This window comes from Prionailurus viverrinus, chromosome C1 (assembly GCF_022837055.1).
Source record: "Prionailurus viverrinus isolate Anna chromosome C1, UM_Priviv_1.0, whole genome shotgun sequence".
In the NCBI taxonomy this organism is placed as follows: Eukaryota; Metazoa; Chordata; class Mammalia; order Carnivora; family Felidae; genus Prionailurus; species Prionailurus viverrinus.
In genome coordinates this window covers 164379470-164393092 of record NC_062568.1, presented here as the reverse complement: position 1 = coordinate 164393092, position 13623 = coordinate 164379470, and the positions used below count along the sequence as shown (strand labels likewise).

Genomic DNA, 13623 nt, shown 5'->3' with positions numbered 1-13623 from the left:
TGCTCTGAAGCTTTCCTTACAACTGATCACCCCTTTCTTTTCTTTTCTTTTCTTTTTTCTTTTCTTTTCTTTTCTTTCCTTTTCTTTTCTTTCCTTTCCTTTCCTTTCTTTTTCTTTTTCTTTTTTTTTTCTTTTTCTTTTTCTTTTTCTTTTTCTTTTTCTTTTCTTCTTTTTTCTTTTTGTTCACAACATTATGGTCAAACTCTTGTTCTTATACACCAATAAATCTATGCATATGAAGATCCTGCTGCAAGAAGGTTCTGACCAATTTGACATTCTTTCTGCCATGTTCTCTGCCTGAATACAGCTGGGTTCATGTCAGACTAAGAATGAGCTCAGCAGAGGAAGTAGAAATAGGTAGTGGTTTAAAAGCATGAAGAGGAAAAGACTATTCTGGTGGTTTTTCTGTCTTCTTGGTTGCTTTGTTTTTTAGTTTTGAAAAGATCCAAACTCCCCCTCTTTTTTATTCAAAGGGAAGCAGTTTGACATATGAGAAGCATGGTCTTTGGAGTCTGGAAGATCTGAGTTTGGAGCTGTGCCTTGTGACCTTAGACGAGCTACTTAGTCTTTGCAAGGTCTAATTGGATGTCTGTAAAATAGGAACAATAGTAGTATGTAATAGGGTTGGTAGGAGAAGAACATTGCCTATAATGTCTATAGCGTGTAATAGGGGGCTTGCTATTATTCTTGTATTAACAAAGTTGTCCTGGTTTTTCTTCCCATGGTTAATTTTCATAAAATACATATTAAGTTTTATGATTGAATATGATTTAACATTTTTAATAAACATATCTAGCGTCTAAGATTTAAAACTTTATAAAGGGCTTACATATGAGCCCTTGGTTTCTTGCTGATTAGTAGTGGGCAGTTGAAAGATACTTATTTCATGAGATGTTTAGGAGAAAGTAGTGAATGAGGTTCATAATAGTAACAGATCCTTTGATTAGATGACCAGATAGAGAGGTCATTCCCAGTGCTGCCTGGGAAGACGACGGATCTCCTGCTGCATTGGATGGAGTAGGAAGGACCCAAAGAACCTGTGAATTAAGGGAGCTTGGAAACTAAAAAATCAAATATTTCTTTTATTTTCAGAAACTGATATATTGCATTCTACTGATATTAAGAAGTTGATTTTTTTTTTCAGAGGAAAATAGCTGTCCCTCAAGAGGGTTGCATTGTCTGTCACATTTACCTGTTTGATTTTGGAGAAACTGAAACTTGTTTATTCTGTAAAAGCAGTTATTTGTGTCCAGATTTGCTCTTCCAGAGTCTGTCATGAATCGTTTAGCGTTAAATACTTTTCTCTCCCCTAAAAGGTGTTAGTACATTATTCATTTTTTTAAATTCATTTTTCCATATAATCTCTTTGAAGAATCAGGTAGCCTTCAAAGTACACAGCACAGTATGTACCTAGGCTGAAAATTAATATCTTAATTTTTAAGTACTTCTATTATAAAAAATAATAGCTTATTATAGGCCATTTGGAAAATAGAGAAAAATGGAAGAGAAATCATAACAGTTCTACAAGCCAGAAACAATGATCATTAACACCTTGGTGTGTTTCCTTCCAGATCTTTTTCTGTTTGTACACAGCACTGTCGTACATATTCGTGATTATAAATACATACGTAAGATCCTCGAAGATCTTCTCATACTGAGGCCAGGTGGTGTTAGACAGAAACCGGTGGTAGCCAGACACAATAATAAGGATGACAGAATCACAAGGAAAGATAGAATACCCTTGGCTTCCTCAGCCCAGGCTCCCTCCTCTCTGCAGCGGGAAATGCGGTTCCTCGTGTGGAATAAGATTGTAAAGGGAAGGTAGGCAAACTCAAGAAAAATCTTCCAGTTGCCTCTGTGGTAGGTCACCAGGGCAGTACAACAACCCAGTTCTGCTGTATTGTGGTGTTCCTGTTATTCAGGAAAAAATCATTAGTTTCCACAAGTCCAAGTTTTGGACGTAACTTTTTCTCTCCGAACATTTCTCAGTAGAGCTTAAATTATTATCGTTAACTTCAAATGGGAGGTGGACACAAACGTGAGAGAATTGTTAGCATATACATATTTTTGCAGCATCTATCACAGTCCTGAATCATGAAAAACTATTTTTATTGAGTTATATCTTTATTTATAGATGCTTTCTTGTATGGCCCATGCATCTCTGATTTTTCTCATGCTGAATCATACTGAATTCTGTTATACATACACACACACACACACACACACACACACACACACACACACGTGCGCGCACACACATACACACACCCATCCATTATCGTACAAAGACTGGAAAAATGGATATGACATTTGGGGAATGTGCAAGGTTTCCAGAGATCGTATTGAGAGGTAATTTTCGTGCAGTCCTTCCTGATTGGACACCTCAAACCTGTTATTCTCATCTGCAAAGTGAACGTTTTTATTCATTTTCCCTTGGCTCTCATCTCCATCTGCAATGCGTTGCTCAGGTGGACTTCTTTACTGAAGGGAAGAGCATAATATTCTTCTAGTTTGCCTAGCTCTTTGGCATTTAAACAAGCTAGAGAGATGCATAAATTTAGCAAAGGATTGGGGCCAAAGTGATGGCTGAACTGGCATCATTTCACATTTTTCATGCTCTGTATTTATAGCAATAAATTTCAAGCAAGGAAATAGATTGCAAGGAGTATGCTGTATTAGGAAGGAAGTTTGTACACTCTTGTGGCTTATTGGTATCTTAGTATAACCTTCTTCCCACTTCCCTGGTTGAGTGAACTGAAACGGATAAGTTCAGAGACTTTTTGGGTTGTTCATGTGTCTGGCCAGTTAAGGGATAAGCTTTTTTTTTCTTTTTTCTTTTTTACACTAAACTATGTAAAAGTTACACTGAACAGAATTATGGTGCGTGGTTATTTGTGACTTTCTTCTGAGGAACTTACCCCCATCTCACACACACACACACACACACACACACACACATTCACAACCTACCCCTTCCCCCCCCCCCGCCCTCCCCCCCCCCCCCCCCCCGCGTCTCGCCTGAAGATACACTCTAATAAATGCTGCCTCCATAGTTATAATTTTCTAGGGCTTTGCAATGCATCGCATGTTAACTTAAAAAACAAGCAGTACCCATTTTTTAAGGAGACGATTACAATGGTGCAATCAAATTGTGCTTCCCAGTCATTGAGAAGCTTTAACGATATTGAGAAAATTTTGGTTCCATGATTGTCTTGCTCTTTGAATCAGTGGTTGGTTACAGTTTAGAATAAATTGCCAAAGGGCACCTGGCTGGCTCAGTCCGTAGAGACCGTGTGACTCTTGATCCTTGCGTTTGTGAGTTTGAGCCCCATGTTGGATGTAGAGATTACTTAAAAAATGAAGCTTTAAAAAAAAGAATTGTCAAGTTACTATTTACTTAATAGCAGTAATATTTAAATGATGATAAACAGTAACAGCTTATTTTTTAAAAGATACCAAGCTAAATGCTTTCATGAATTACCTCATGTAATTCGCTCAACAACCTTTTAAGTGTTATCATCATTATTCCCATTTTACAAATGAAAAAACTCAAAAAAATTTTTTTTCTTACTTATTTTTAAGCACGAGAGAGACAGGTGCGAGTGGGGAGGGGGCCGAGAGAGAAGGAGACACTGAATCAGAAGCAGGCTCCAGGCTCTGAGCTGTCAGCACAGAGCCTGATGCAGGGTTCGAACCCACAAACTGTGAGATCATGAACTGCAGTAGGCCGCTTAACCGATGGAGCTACTCAGGCGCCCCGAAGAAACTCCAGTTTTTGATAGCTTCGGTAACTTCTTTTAGAATGTAGGTCATAAATATCTAGAGTAAGTGATACCAGGAAATATTCCCCTCAACTAAACATGTTTTCTCCCACATAGTCCATCAGTTAGAGATTTCTGGAAAAGAGGCCTGTTTTTTTAAAAAGAGAAAACCCGGTAGAGGTTTTAGTCTTCATTAATCAGATACACTCATGGTGTGAATTTGAATGAGCAAATTGGGTTGTTGGATGTGTTGTAGGAGAATGGGGTTGGTTGTGAGAGATTTAAAGGAGAGGGGTGATGGTTAACGTAATTTGTTTTTAAAAGAGGATAAGCAGAGGCACCTGGGTGGCTCAGTTGGTTAAACGTCTCTTCGTCTCTTCGTTTTGGCTCAGGTCATGGGTGTGGGATTGAGCCCCGCATCAGGCTCTGTGCTGACAGCAGGGAGCCTGCTTAAAATTCTCTCTCTGCCCCTTCCCTGCTCTCATTCTCTCTCTCTCAAAATAAATAAACATACATTTAAAAGAGGGACAAGCACTCAAGCTGGGTTTCTGTGCTCAAGGGCACAGGGTGAGGCAGAACATCAAACACAGATTCCACCTACTGCTAAAACTTCACCTTTGACCCCAATGAAAATTTTTTTATATGTTGCCTTTGAGACGCACACTAAACCTTCGTGTCCTATAGAGCTGCCAGATAAATTACATTTATTTCAAGGACAGTGCAATATTAATCTAAAAGGATATTTTAGATTTAGAAAGCATTGTTTTTGAATTCTTTGTGTTTCATATCCAGTGTAGACTGAGCCCCATGAGTAGGAACTGAATTATCTTTATCTTTATGTCCAGAGTGCCTGAGACAGTGTCCAACAGATAACATGGTATGGGTCTAATAAAACTTTTTGAGTTAATAAATGAGTGAAGGAATGAATGAGCAAAATTTATAGTTTTCTCCTATCATCTACTAAGCATCTGCCTAGAACTTTATAGAACTTTAATCTCATATAACATTCAAAAGAAGGTATTCATTCATATATATTGCAGTTGTCCCTATTGTTAAAAGAGAACTTTGTATCTTGGTTCATGAAAGAAAATTCACAATTCAATAGAGTTGGGACCACACCTTCAAACACAGACACTCCATTCAGACTTGCAGACCCCCACCCTGCTTGGTGTCTGGGTTGCAGCCCAGACTGAGGTTGGGCAGTGGGAAGAAGGAAGCCATGTGGTTAAACCACTTGGGATAATTGAAAGTCGACCATACTTATTTTCAATTTGGCAGCTGCATTAGCTTTTTCCTCAAGTGTGTAGTTTTCCCTGACTGTCTTCACACTGTGGCCCTCTCACCATCGGTGACCTGGCAGAGGCCTCTGAGGAGGCTCACCATGGCTCTTCCCTGATGGTTTCCCCCAGTCCAGCATTTTCCCTGACTTCGCCATGCTCTCTGGTATCAGGGAGTTAGATAAGTTTCTGTGTTTGCAAAAGAAGTTAAAGAAAGACAAAAATCGGGGAAGCATAACATAATAAGCATAATTATTTTTATCAGGGATAACGATAATGAAATTTTAAATTTAACATGGCCTGAGTCGGACTCTATGCAGATATTTAGAGCATGTGAAAATGCTTCTGGCCCCTCCGGCCATTTCACATACTTTGACTCAGACCCTTAGAAATTTCTGGTGGGCAGTTGATATTTGAGCCGGCTGGTGTATCAGTCCTGATGCTCCAGACTCGGATACCATTCTAGTTAGAGGCACAGCATGCCTGCGACAGACTATGTGTGAATGTTTCAATGTCAGCACGAGAGGAAGGTCGTGAAGATAGGTGTTCACGTGGGACAGGCTGCAAATCCAGATCTCCAAGGACGAGCTAGTGTACATAACCTTGTTCATGACGGGCCTGGGTTTTGTTTTGTTTTCCTTTTTCCACTTTCATCACAAGTTGATGATATGTCATTTAAATCTTCGCTGTCACATGGGTGTTGTTTTCTACCCAAGTGGAAGCCGAGTTAGAAGAACCTCAGCTCTGTGGTGATCTTATTTTACTGGTTTCCTTGGATAAAATGCCCTTGATACCAAATAACTGTATGCTGAATACTTATTATTATTGCTCGAGTATAGTTTCTTGGAAAGGATGTCAGGGTTTTCGTAAAGGGGCAGTAAAATCCACTTTTCCCTTTAGCATTTACCAACAACTTTGCAATTCTGGTGGCTTGAAATATGGTCAGAGTGCACGTTACTCAACCTCTGGCTGCTCTTGCTGTTTCACACTGCACGCGGATGGGGCCCCCCACCCCCGGCCAGTCAAACAGTGTAATGCCTGCTGACGCATCAGGGGTGTGTAGGGTTTTGGTTATACGTTTCATGACTCTGGCAGTGAAGGATGTATGCCAGGAAAGTGAGAATCAAACTACCGACCTGCCTGACTTAGAAGATAGATAGCACCACTGCATTTCATTGGAAGCATGGAAGTTTGGAGGTGATCCCCTAAACATGCAGGTCGTCAGCCAGGTTGGGCTTTCTTCTTATAAGTGCATGGAGGACATTGTTTCATGACTGCCTAAGCTTGAGTGGACAGATGATTAAAACATATAAATTTGAGGGGGATCACTGGATGGCTCAGTCGGTTAAGCATCTGATTTTGGCTCAGGTCATGATCTCACGGTTCATGGGTTTAAGCCCCAAGTCGGGTTCTGCGCTGATGGCTCAGAGCCTGGACCCTGCTTCAGATTCTGTGTCTCCCTCTCTCTCGGCCCCTCCCCTGCTTGTGCTCTGTTTCTCTCTCTCAAAAATAAATAAATACTAAAAAAAAAAGATATAAATTCATGGATGGCATCTGAGAGAGAGAATTCTACTCTGTGGTCAGAAGTGGGGCTCACCCCCGTGTTCTACTAGGGTTGATCTGGATGTTTCCTGCTGGATGTTGCTTTTCTGGTTTGGATTGAACCCACTTGAGTTAAATGGAGCCCCACCCTCAGCCTTGCAAGTAAAAAAAGAAAATCCTGGAAAAGAAGGGTTATGCTAATATCTTGTATAGGATCTCAATGATGGAAATAGGGATTAGGAGCCAGGGAGTGGTGTGTGACTGATGGAAGTTAGAAGTTGGGCTAATAATAAGTTACATTTGCATATCAGTTAGCAGCTTGCAAACTGGCTCACGTACCTTATCTGAGCAATTATAACTGCTCACTGAGGAAAAGAAGCTGTTATCATTATTTTTACTATTATCCCCAGTATCACATTCCATTTTACAGATGATAAAATTAAGGCTCTGAGAATTTGAGATTTTTCTCAAATTCCTAAACTGTCACTTCTGAATTTGGGTACATGACATGCTCTCTGACCCGAAGTTGTCATCTAGCTTCTTGAGGACTTCCCTGTCTTTTATTATCTCATATTTGGCATTCTAGCAGAACTAAAGATGTTTCATAAATGTATATTTTACTTAATACTTCCATAGCCAATATAGGGAATGGCACCAAAGTTGCATTCTTTGCTTGCTAAAATCAGCACCTTTGTGAGATAGGACTAAACTCGTGTAAACTTTCTTAGCTCCCTAAGGCTTCCCTGCTATATTATTATAAAGTTTGCTAAGCACTGCAAATATTAAGAGACATACTCTTCCCCTTTGCTAACACCAGGTAGTGCTGTGACATGTCTGAAGTCTTTAGCAGAAGACATGACTTGCAGTGATAATATGTATCAAAAGTTAGTGTTTCCCAGTGAGTAAATTTCTTTGAAAGCTGAGAAAACAATTTGTAGCATTGCTTTACAATGTGCTTTTAATGAAGAGAATTAAAAAGTACATTTGATAGATTCTTCAATATTGCCAAACTTCTAAAAAATGATTATACCATTATTTGAGGTATAAAATCTTGTATATCATATACAGATATTTTCTTTATTTGTAACACAGCTGGAAAATTCTAACGGAGCCATGTCTGTTCAACTACTGATTATGTAATGCTATAAATTTTTGATAAGCTTGTTCCAAATTTTCTTGTTCTGAAAAGCATTAAAATCACCCCCTATTGAAGACAAAAGACCATAATTTCTTTAGGAGACATCATTAGATACATTTAGAACTAGGGAAAACATCAAAATTAGATAAAAAAAAATCAGAAGACAGCCCCACTGATAAAAATTCAGTTCCTCTGTAGCTGATGAATAGAAAAATCCTTTCCAGTCATGACCACTGAACAAAAAGGCTTGTAAAGTCCACCTCACCATTTACATTGTAGAAGTGTAACTTCTTCAAGCAGGTGAGATACACCAGCTCTCCATCTATCAAGCTGTGATTGAACAAGGATGATAATATCTGACCTATAAATGACTTATTTTTTTGTATTGCCTGTACACATCAGGTCACTACAAAATAGCTGTTTATTATCTTATTTCAGTAACATGATGGTCTGAAGTGTTTCATGACTTGTTCATCCCTTTTCCACGTGACTCAGAATCAGATTCTGCCTTCTGCTCTGCCAGGGTCACTCCCACCCCAAACAGGTAAACTAAACAGGAGGATGTGAGGACTTAGGCACATGTGATGTACCTTGCTTTGGTTGAATAGACCCTTGATATTCGTGTTTTGTTTTTTGTTTGTTTTGTTTTGTTTTTGAGAGAGAGAGAGAGAGAGAGAGAGCGCATGCACATGCCCAAGCGGGGACGGGCAGAGACAGAGGAAGAGAAAGAATCGTAAGCAGGCTCTATGCCCAGCATGGAACCCGACGTGAGGCTCCATCTCACAAGTGTGAGATCATGACCCGAGCCGAAATCAAGAGCTGGATGCTTACCCGACTGAGCCACCCACATGCCCTGACCCTTGATATATTTGATTGCTTATTTACCAAGAACCTGATAATCCAGACTGCTGATGTTACCAAGTGCAAGGAAAAAATAGTGATGGTTATGAACTTGGCACAGTGCTGCTGCACTCCAGTAGTACTGTTTGGCACAATTCAGCCTTCTTGGTTCATTTTCCATTCACTCCATCAGCATTTAGGCCTTTAGTGAGCATCACTATATACCATTCTTGGTGGTACATAGCCCACATTTCTAGACGGGCTGGGAGGGTTGGGTCGTAATCCAGTGCTATCATCATATAATCTTTTCTGGGAAGGTGCGTCTATATAACCTCAATAGCTTTTAACGTTGGGATACCAAAGTCAGTTCTGTGGGTTCCTGCTTTTTTTCTACCACCCCCACAGCCTCCAAGTAAAAAATAAAATAAAATTAAGGTGAGTATAGGAGTTTCAAAGAAAGGCATCTATTTCTTATTCTGGTGACAAGTAGTAGATGAAATGTCACTGTGGGACATGTAAGTTGTTCTTGCAACTTGAAAAAGTTTCACTGTTTCAGCGGCATTGAATTGTCAGTTTAGTTTTTAAAAAAACTGATCAATTCAACAAGACATGATTGATTGCTCAAGCAAGTTGCTTCTGAGACAAATGTTTGGTATAATTATTCATGTACTATCTCTGGTATCAGTGTGTAGCAATAATCTTTACTGTCCTATTTTGTTTAATTGTCTGTGTATAAATTCTCTAGAAAGGAGGTTGATTAAACTTTGAAATAGCTTGTATCTATTGTATGAACTCTATTAATGTGCACAATTATGCCTGGGAAGAGAACTATAAGTAATTCCAAGAATTATGGTTAGAACAGGTGATCTATACATTTTCCCTTTTTAGCCTTCTTTCAGCTGTGTTTTAAGAGCTGTTCTAGAGTACAAGTTTTGGTTAATAATCCATGACAGAGCTAAAGTCAGGATGGGATGGGTCCCACAGGACCCGAGCTAGATTTTGCTGGGAAAAGCTCAAGATTGGGAAATAGAACTTTGGACACACAGGTCAAAGGAGGATATGAAATATTTGCCCCATAACCCTGTACATGACTAACCTTTATTTTGGAGAGGAAAGGTTTCTCAGACTTACTGAAATAGCATTAGATTAGAGCAAACCTGACTTCAGTGGTTTATAGACTCATAACTGTAACAGAATAAAGGCTTAAGATCAGACATTGCATGCAGTCGGACCTCTGCCACTTAGGAACTTCGGGACTTTAGGCATGCTTCTTATTATCTGTTAACCTCAATTTCTTCAACTCTACAAAGGGTAATGATAATATCTATATTGTGGCATTGTTACCAAGAAGAAATGAGGTAATGTCTGAAAGTGTTTAACACAGTCACTGGCACACAGAAGATATTAATAAATGTTGGTTTCCTTCTTGTTCAGCAAAAGCTTAAGGAGAAAGCTGGTGGGGATGTTTATAAATTTCATTACTTCAGTAGCATTTGCCAAACATATTTACCTTATTGTTTCTAAGTAATTAAAACAGAAATACACATATCTAAATATGCAGATACATATTTTATAATTAAGGCATCACTCATTGTTTGTGATGCATTTGGAGTCGTTGCTTCTGCACAGCTGAATGTTTCACAGTTTTAAGATATGTTGATAGCCTCATCTGGGAGTCTTCTGATTGAAAAGGAGGTTCTTCACCTTCATTTGTGTACTGACTTCGCAGTATCTGAGAACTCCCTGAATTGTCACACAGAGTAGTTTGTGTTTGTGAGTATATGGATTTTCTCAGGGAAAGAGGCCATGGCTTTCATCCTTTCCAGAAGAGAGAGGGGACTCCAAAAGTTTCATACTGATTTTAATGACAATCTCCTACTTGCATTTTTCAGTCCAAGAATATAAATATTGCTGTTGATATCTGTTGAAGATTTATTGTATACTGGGCTAAGCTTGTTATATGTCTTATGCTAATGGAAACTGGGCCTTTTATGAACCTCAAGTTCACAGAGACTCTTTAGCACGCTCAGGAACGGGAAGCCCCGGCACGGTTTGCCGTGGCACTGTAGAAGGCCCAAGTCAGGGCAGCTAATTCTGCTGTCACTTTACACATAATTTCTAAACTATGTGACTATAATGATTTAATAATAGTGTTTTTATACCATGTAGAAAAGATACTTGAGTTAAAAAAAATTTTTTTTAATGTTTATCGATTTGAGGGGGGGGGAGGGGCAGAGAGAGAGAGAGGGAGACACAGCATCCAAAGCAGGCTCCAGGCTCTGAACTGTCAGCATAGAGTGGGGCTCGAACTCATGAACCATGAGATCATGATCTGAGCCAAAGTCGGCTGCTTAACCTACTGAGCCACCCAGGCGCCCCACTCAAGTTTTTTTTTTAAAGCATTTAAAGGATGTGATTCATTTCATGAATCATGGTGTGCCCTGAACCTCAGTTTTTAGGGTTTTACTTTAATTTAACAGGCACGAAGACCACCATTGCCAGAAAGATTAGCATTTGTCCTTCATCCCCTCTATGGGAGCGGAGAGTGGGGTGGGGGGATAATCTGTGGAAGATTCAGATGGGTTAGAAAACCCACAGTCGTGAAGTGTCCCATTTATAGCTGGGAAAATTAGGAATGATACGTAGGGCCAAATATTTGGACACTGGCCAGTTTGAGGAAATCTTTAATATAGGGATTTAGCAAATTCTTGGTTTGTTGTGGAACTGATCCATCATGATATGTACATAGCTTGAAATTATCAAGACTTGTGAGTCGGAGATAAGGTTGTATTTGCTGTGATTAGAATTGTCAGCCTTACTGGACATCTCCTGAAATAGCTCTTTTGTATGTGAGTATTTTTTTTTATGTCTATTGTATTTTAAACATTGTTAATAATATAGTCACAGCACCTTTGCAGAGTCAGTTTTAGTGGTGTTTGCCATCTTGCTTACCTGGTTACTTTTGTTGGGAGCATAGTTCAGATGCCAGGTAGAATTCTTTTCATCTATTATGCATTTCTTATGGTTTCTGTACACTTGCCCTCAACCTTCATGCATTCACTTATCCATTGTAAAAGCATTGAACAGCTATTATGTGCAAGACACTGTTCTGTATTCCAAGAATTAGTTCATTGTTGTTAAGAGTACACATCTGGACATCATTTTAGAATTATTAACTGTGTTTTGTCCAGAGGAATAGATGAGAGAGAACAAGGTAATTCAGTAATTTTGTCAGTGTCCAAGCATCGAAAGTGGTAACTATCAAATAGAATATTCTGTTTCCTGACCACCCCTGAGCCCCTACAGTTTCACATCTAATGTGCATTATAAAGTGTTTGTAGTGGAATTGGTGTTTTTCTAGAGCCATCTTTAGAAGATTTCTCAAAGGATTTTGAATTTTTAAGGAAATACAGAAGACTTTTGCTTCGTTTTGGCTGGAAATTTGGTGTCTCTATTGAAACTTGGAAACCAAACCAGACAGCTTTAGGTTCTCATTCATCATTTAGAATGTCAAAGAATGTAAAAGTGAAGAAGCCAATTTTGTCTTAATTCTGCATATTCATTATATTTTGTTTATTTTTAATTTTTACCAAATAAGACTGACTTCACTTGCTTCTTATGAACTGAGCCTAATAATCACACACTTTTCAACTAAGAATGTTAACTGAATTATGTATCCTTGAACAAAGTCACATAAGCTTTATGGCTCTCAGTCTATTTCTTGACAGTTTTTAATTTTTAAGAGTTATTCTTTAATTTTTCTAGAAGAGAATTTCATGGTAGTAATCTAATAACAGTCTGCATGTCCTGTTTGTGAACCTGTCTTCCTTGTTGCATTTGGAAATTCAGCACAGTTTAGTAAGTTGTGATCAGCACTAACACACACCAGAAAACCTACTAACAATGTCTAAAATGCGTCTACTATTAGGGTTGAATTTGAGAGGAGGGATTTCAAAGTGTGGAGCACAAATGCCTTGTGTCATGGTATCTTTTTAAACAACAACGAAAACTTACCTCTGTTTATTACTACCAGACTTACCCGCCTTCGTCATAATCTGCATCGTACATCCCAGTAAAAAGAAGAAAATAAAACCACCTAGGGGAAAAGAAAATAAAGATCACCTAGGGAAAACCATTGTTAAAATTTTGCCATTTCAGGGTTTAGCCTTTCAAACATACGTGTGTAGTTTCAAAATCCTTCTTAAAAATGTGACGCTATGCCACAAAGACCTTTTCCTCTCATTGTCTATTTTCCTACAGCATCGTGTTTAACGGCTGCATTATATTTCATAATATAGATTGGTTGTTATTTGTGAAATCCATGCTAAATTGGATATTGAGTTTGTTTGCAAATTTTTGCTATTGTATTAATGTGGCAATATCAACATGGTACAGTCACAGTTTTATTTATTTATTTATTTATTTTTTCTTAATGTCTTATTTATTTTTGAGAGAGAGAGAGAGAGAGAGAGAGAGAGAGAGACAGAGCACGAACAGGGGAGGGGCAGAGAGAGAGGGAGACACAGAATCTGAAGCAGGCTCCAGGCTCCGAGCTGTGAGCACAGAGCCCACTGACACAGGGCTCGAACTTAGGGACTGTGAGATCATGACCTGAGCTGAAGTCAGATGCCCAACTAACTGAGCCACCCAGGTGCCCCACACAGTTTTATATTTATAGATCAGCTTTATTAAAAAGCGGTATTAACTTGCCATTGATGTTTTTTTTAGAAAAAATTGAGTGAGATGGCATTGGTCAATTCATCCCTTGTATACTTTTTCTGTTCATACACTTTGTAAAAATTATTTTTCAAACTACACTTTGTAAAAATTATTTTTCAAACTACTAACCTCAGTTATTTTAAAGCTATTTAAAAAAATTTATTAGCCATGTAGTTATGATATGTTGTATGACTAATAGAGTTGTTAAGCTTATGGCTATCTTATGTTTAAGGAAAATACCAATTATCTTACATTATTTTCACTAATAGAACAAACTTTATGATAGTGTCGGGCAGGTAGACTAGGGCATTTTCCATCAGTAACATGGGAGCGTGTTTATGCCATT

General features: G+C 38.6%; 1 protein-coding gene across 7 annotated transcripts in view; it reads left to right on the top strand.

The window, feature by feature from the left end:
• NFIA (nuclear factor I A) overlaps positions 1 to 13623 on the top strand; it is a 377388-nt gene that overhangs the window by 125241 nt on the left and 238524 nt on the right. The window lies entirely within an intron of this gene.